The sequence below is a fragment of the Macrobrachium rosenbergii genome, chromosome 3, assembly GCF_040412425.1.
Source record: "Macrobrachium rosenbergii isolate ZJJX-2024 chromosome 3, ASM4041242v1, whole genome shotgun sequence".
NCBI lineage: Eukaryota > Metazoa > Arthropoda > Malacostraca > Decapoda > Palaemonidae > Macrobrachium > Macrobrachium rosenbergii.
In genome coordinates this window covers 53170711-53177505 of record NC_089743.1, presented here as the reverse complement: position 1 = coordinate 53177505, position 6795 = coordinate 53170711, and positions in this window count along the sequence as shown.

Sequence of the window (6795 nt, the reverse complement as noted above, 5' to 3'; positions counted from 1 at the left end):
ACATTTAAAGAAATCTTATTACATTTATACCTTGATATTCCTGCCAGATTGAATTATCAAAAAAATCTACAAGCTCTCATCGAAATTTGAGCCTATTTCTCTTAATTTAAACAAAGAGATACTATATTCTCCTTATGATTGCTGTTTTTATACGATATTTCGAAAGGACATGGAGAGGTCATCTTATTCAATCCAGGAGGTCGATGAGCAGACACTAAATCTTTATTGTTATGCAAATTTTTATCATATATCACAGATTACTGAAAAACTTATCATAACATTTGAACTTGACCAACATGGTGTCCTTGGTGTGATTTTGTGTCAGAAATATATATATATATATATATATATATATATATATATATATATATATATATATATATATATATATATATATATATATATATATATATATACTTACATACATGTATAACTGAATCACGAAGATATGGAACATGATGAATGTACAAATAAAGGCAAATTCCACGAAGGGAAAGTGAAACAACAGAGTGGTTGCTAGGCCTTTCGACACACGGTTCTTTACGAGCAGAATATATATATATATATATATATATATATATATATATATATATATATATATATATATATATATATATATATATATATATATATATATTGTGTGTGTGTGTATTCAGAGACAGACAGACAGAGAGCTTATACATAGCGTGAAAAGAGTATTGAGTGAAGAGATTTCAAAAGGAAATAATAAGATCGTTTTTCTACCTATTCATTCTTAAACTTATGGTTATTAACCAAAGCATAATGATGTTTATCTGGTCAATGTTTGATTGGATTAAAGAGAACTGCATGATAATTTGATGTTTGTTGGTTCCCGTTTTCAAATTACCTTTGCATGTAATTTGTTCCATACCGGTAATATTTGCTGGCACTGTTTCAGTTCCATATACCTCGATTTCGGCTACAAAAAACAATACCCAGTATATTTAACATATTTTTAAAATCGCATTAGTTTTCCTGATAACACAATATTCCTCAGAATTTATCATCCAGCGACCTGTACAGCCAACCCCTAATTTGAAAATCACTGCTACATTAAAACATTATCCCAATTTTGACAAAAGTTCCTCCCACACACTTCCATTAATCTGTAACACTTCTGTGAGCAGGCAAAGTAGATGGCGAAGATGCTATTTCATAAGATATCCAAAAATGTAAGACATGTAAGAAAATGGATATTTTATTTTCATTACCTCCTTCATAGGCAGACATTGTTATACCATTTAATTATCCATGCAAAAAGAAAAAAAACTTCAGAAGAGAAGAAGTTAAACATTGTCAACCATTTCTCATGAAACCAGTTAAAGATGATGAACGATGCTGTCCCCAAGAACTTCATAGTCATAAACTCATCAAAGGCTCTAATTATTGGCTTTATCAGACGAACTGAGAACTCACGATCCAAAGTTATGACTTTTTAACCCGCAGGGAACTGCTGTAACCCCAGTGATGTCCTTTGATGTAACTGGTTCCTTTTGATCTCAAATTCGGAGGAAACCAGTTGGTGGAAGTCTCACATCGCAAGTGTTTATTGATTGTTCATAAGAGACACGAACGGAAGATTACTCCTTTGTGACTTCGCTACTACAGGAACCCGTCCTTGCACTTTTATATTAGTCATTTTTAATAGGACATTTTTTGGCAGAAGCATGGTTAGAAAGAGAGAGAGAGAGAGAGAGAGAGAGAGAGAGAGAGAGAGAGAGAGAGAGAGAGAGAGAGAGAGAGAATGTAAGTTAAGAAAAAATATTCATCATAAATCAAAATAACAGGTTAAACAGTCTTAGCATGACTTATTTCTTTGCACATAAAATCGCATGTTTATTCATTCATTATTTAATTATATCCAAATGAAAACATATTTTTATGTTTATAAGCGACTTTCATACTCCTTTCATACTCAGCAGTTACTTCCACAAGCATTCCCGAGCTCATTATAAGCCATTCTATTCAAATGCCATAAGCTGTGCCTCTCTCCTAGCCTCCACATTCAACAAGACTTCATGATATTCTCTTTAAAAGCAAAATGGCTTTCCATTGCCAGTGGTGTAATTATGCCTCTTTAGTCTTTTGTTACAACACCCCGTCTGCCGTATCATCATTTGACCGTATAACCCCAAATTCTGCAGCCTGTGAGTGGTTCCTTTCTTCTCTTCGTAGAGCGATCGATCAGTTTGTCAATGGGGTCGTCTTCCATCTATTCAAGATCGAAAAATATTTTTTCAGTCGTTTCTCATCTTGAATGTCCTCTCCGGTCGGAGGCGAAGAAAGAACATCCCACCTGCTTTCTAAAGAAAGGACGTAAAAGTCTAAAAGGTTCCATTTCCTTTTTACATATATTTTTCTCGTCGATATCCCAAAGTCCCAGGAGGGAGGTGTACAGTGTTATACAACTATTCAAGTTTGTTACGCAAAGGTCTGCTTATTTTGTTTATCCATTGTTTCTATTTTCTAGATTTTAAACAATGTACGTGCGTTTTGTTACGATAGTACACCCGCCAAAGGATACCGCATAAACTAATTGTCTTCTCAGATTACAGGAAGGGTGGAAATTTATTTATTTTATCCAAGAGTTCTTCACTTTGCTTCACAATATACTCCGCTTAAGTTAGAATATATTTACTTCTGTGAGAAGGTTTATCGTATTCATAATATACTGGGGAATGGAGGAAGTGGTGAAGCCTCAGTTCATTTATTTGGGGCGGGAAGGTTATCCTGCACTGTTGCACTGCCTGGACCTCTCTATGTATTGCTTTGCTCGGTTTGTTTTCATGTCATAAAAGTGATTTGTCGTTTCCGGAAACATTTATTGATCAAACAAATAAAAAATTATTTGGATAAAAAATTTCTGTTGATTATTCTATTTTGCAAGGCAAAAAGTATAAGGATCTAAAAGTGGAAATGGGAGAAAACACCACGGTTGCGCTGAGAAGTAATAGTTAATGAACAGCACAACTGAAAAGTAAAAAACGTGCCGAAGCTTCTTTGGCACGATCGAGTTTTCTGTACAGCGAATAATGCTGCATGAAACTCTCAACCGTGGCCCATGAAACTTTCACCCCCGGCCCGGTGGTGGCCTGTGCTGTTGGCACCTATAGCGGTGCCAGATGCACGATCATGTCTAACTTTAATCTTGAATAAAATAAAAGCTACTGAGGCTAGAGGGTTGCAATTTGGTATGTTTGATAATTGGAGAGTGAATGATCAACATACCAATTTGCAGCCCTCTAGCCTCCTCAGTAGTTTTTGAAGATCTGAGGGCGGACAGAAAAAGTGCAGGCGGGCAGACACTTAGCCATCTCAAAAGTTTTCTTTTACAGAAAACTCAAAGGAAGCGGGGATGGAGGTGAAGTAGTAGGATAAACAGTGGGTGTGGTTATGGACCGAAGCGAAGGGACGCTGCAAACAGTGCGTCAAGGCATTCAGGTAATTGTAAAAAAAAAAAAAAATAGCGTTCAAAAACTTTCGGGACGGAGGAAAGGGAATAATGAAAAGCAGCCTATACATAGCAGCAGAAAAATGCGATTTCGTAAGATGTTTATGAAAGAGAAACGAGGTTGTGATGTGTAAGGCGGGAAAAAAGGTTTGAAAAGAATAGATGGAAGTCCCAATTATAAATAAGGTCTTTTCTGAAGGCTTAGTAATTAGAGGGATAAAAAGTTTCTTAATGATGGCTTCAGCTCTCAGTTTTTCAGTACATCCATAAGATCCATTTATGGGAAAGTGGAGAGATAGGAGGAAAACTTTTTACTTTGTAAGAGTTTCACAAGTGGCTAAATATACATACATACATACATAATGTACACGTAAGAAGGTATTTTTCTTTATTTTTCTACAGTATTCCCTCGTGAAAATCTCTTCATCGAAATAGGAACGTTTATATAGCCAAAACTTGACTCTTGGGTAGAGTTAAGCTTCGTGGAACTGCCATGTGGCGACCATATAACCAGCGTTTGCAAACCTTGAGTTGTATATAATGGTATGTGTAGCATGGCCCTGCATTGCCCTGTGTCTTAGTTTGCTCTCTTTAGGATGCATTCAAACTTTTGTTTATTTATGATTTATAATGTGAATCTATTTTGTTTTTTATTCATATTTATTATTGTCGTTTTGCAAGTGTTTGCAATTTTACTCCACCGTCCCGTTTACTCTCCCTTTGCTTTTTCACTAACAGACACTTTGAGACGTGGTGGAAATTCATATCCTTTCAGGTTCGTCCCATATGCATGTGCAGCAATGAAAAACTAAAAAAATCAGCCAACCATTATTTCTCTTATATCTAGTGAGAATAAAAAAATCATCAATCGAAGTATCTCTTTTCCATACGTCTTCTGTAAGCCTTCACATGTTAACGATGTCAAAGAAACGGAGGCTGTCTCTTTGATGCGACCTTTCTCATCTCAGATGGGGAGGAAGATTATCCTTATCTCTTACTCCTACCATAGACCTTGGCAAAGACCCCTTGAGCGATCAATACACCTTTCGTTTGGGGAAGGCACAAAGGTGCAGCTATTCTATTACGTCTTGTCAAAGAAAGCCATTCTTCTCCCTTCGTTTTCTTTTTCGATAAAGGGGAAAAATGAGTTCGGCTCTTTTAGGACCCTGATTTTTTCATAATATTTCTTTGTCGAGGAAAAATCATTCATAGTGATTTCATATTCTGCAAAGCTTTTCCTAATATTTTTGTGTCTATTCCACTGTCTTTTTTATTTCCTGTAAGTTGACGCTATAGATGCTGTCTCCAAAAATTACTAGCAAATTGCCCCATCTCACAATTACTAACCACAATTGCCAAAGCTATGAGCCGTGTGTGTTTAAAGGATTAAATCCCGTGCGTTACTCTTCTAACCACCTATACTGTAGACCTTTCACCGCTCAGAATATTTGGGATATATTGTAATTTTCCACCTCCCATATACAAACCCTTTGTTAACCTAGACATTTGGGGTTGGTTTGCAGGCGGGGAGAGAGAAAGAGAGAGAGAGAGAGAGAGAGAGAGAGAGAGAGAGAGAGAGAGAGAGAGCGAGCAAGTTAGGGTGAGGGAAGCCAGCCCAGCTCATTGCAGGTTCCAAGCTTGGATAAACAGGAAGGAATAGAGTGAGACAAGGAAGCATTCGTAAAACATATGCCAAAACCAATTATGAAATGAATCCCTCAAGATAGAAACAGTCTGAGGATTAAGCTGACAATGAAGAAGAATAATAAACAAATCGTTTATTGCAATAGAAAATTAAGTTGAAGAAGAGGTGGCCTACTTTTTTATCCACTTTGAGAACAGGAGCTAGGATTGATCATACATAGGACAACAAACAGCCACTCTAGATTATCAGGATGTTGCGATATCTATGAATATTTGCACAAAAGACTTTGCACCTTCATAATGCTAAAGGTGGATATTTGTTAGATATCATAAATGCCTGCATGTATCTGAAAATCGGATGGACACATTTTTCCAAAGACTCGAAAGTACATCGCTGCTTGCCAACCCAGTAAGGTTCCTCCTGGCTTCACGGTAAGCTCAGTAGGTGGGCCCTTCAGTCAAACTTAGGTCCCTGGATTCGGTAGCTAATCCCAGAGAGAACCCCATTCTATGAAATGAGACCCCATTTCTATGGAATAAGAGTGTTATATAGAACTGGGGTTCTTTCTTTGATTAGCCACGGAACCCAGGGGCCTAAGTGTGACTGAAGGGCCCTCCCGAGCTTCCCGTAGAAGCCAGGAGGAACTTTACTGGGTTGGCAGGTACTGATGTACTTTTGAGTCACTGGAATCCGAAAGAGGAAAATCACAAATGAGTGGGTCCGATTTTCAGAAATACGCAAGCTCTCAGGTTATCTGGAAAATGTGCAAATTTCCAGTGATATGAAGGTATCAACCTGTTTATGTTGAAATATCTATAAATATACAAATGTCTTGATAATATAGAAATGCGTTTGTCGTCTATGTATGACCCATCGTAGCTCCTGTTCTCAAAGTGGATAGAAATTTAGGTCACCCCATCAACTTCTATAGCAATAAAAGACTTGTTTATTCTTCTTCTTCTCAGCTTAATCCTTCATACTGACAGGGGATTTAGGAGGTTCCTCAGTTTTAGTTCTGCAGAGGGACCTCTAGTGGTGGCTCCTAAGGGAGCCCGGAGACTTCTGCCCCAGGAACCCAGGGTTGACCAAAAGGCCCTCCTCTATAGCTCTTGCCAAAAACCAAGGGGTTATTAAAGTTTGAGAAAGCTATGACGTCATTTGCGTGATCGGTATCCGAAAAGGTTTGTTTATGATCATTGTTTAAACATGACAAAAGGCAAACAAAACATTTGAGAGGAGAATATATTGTACTAAAACACTAATAATTAATAACTGAAAATGCGAAGTTACTACGAGGATTGACACAATATTGAACAGACAGATAATTGTTGGTTCTCTCTCTCTCTCTCTCTCTCTCTCTCTCTCTCTCTCTCTCTCTCTCTCTCTCTCTCTCTCTCTCTCTCTCTCTCTATAAGTTAGTTTGAAAAACACCGCAAGGAGCAAAGGACAGTTTTATGGTCCCCATTTTTATCAGTCATCTTCAGCCGAACGTCTTTAGCATTTATGGTTGCAAAGTAGTTTGCATAATCATAAAGTATGAAAAGGTATGACGGATAAAGATGGATCTTAAGAAACTTCCAGTATCCCAAAATGTTTGCAACACAGAGGACTGCGATTCAAGAAGTGTTAGGTCATTTTTAGAAACGTTTTCAAGTTATGGAGATCACTCAAAAGAATA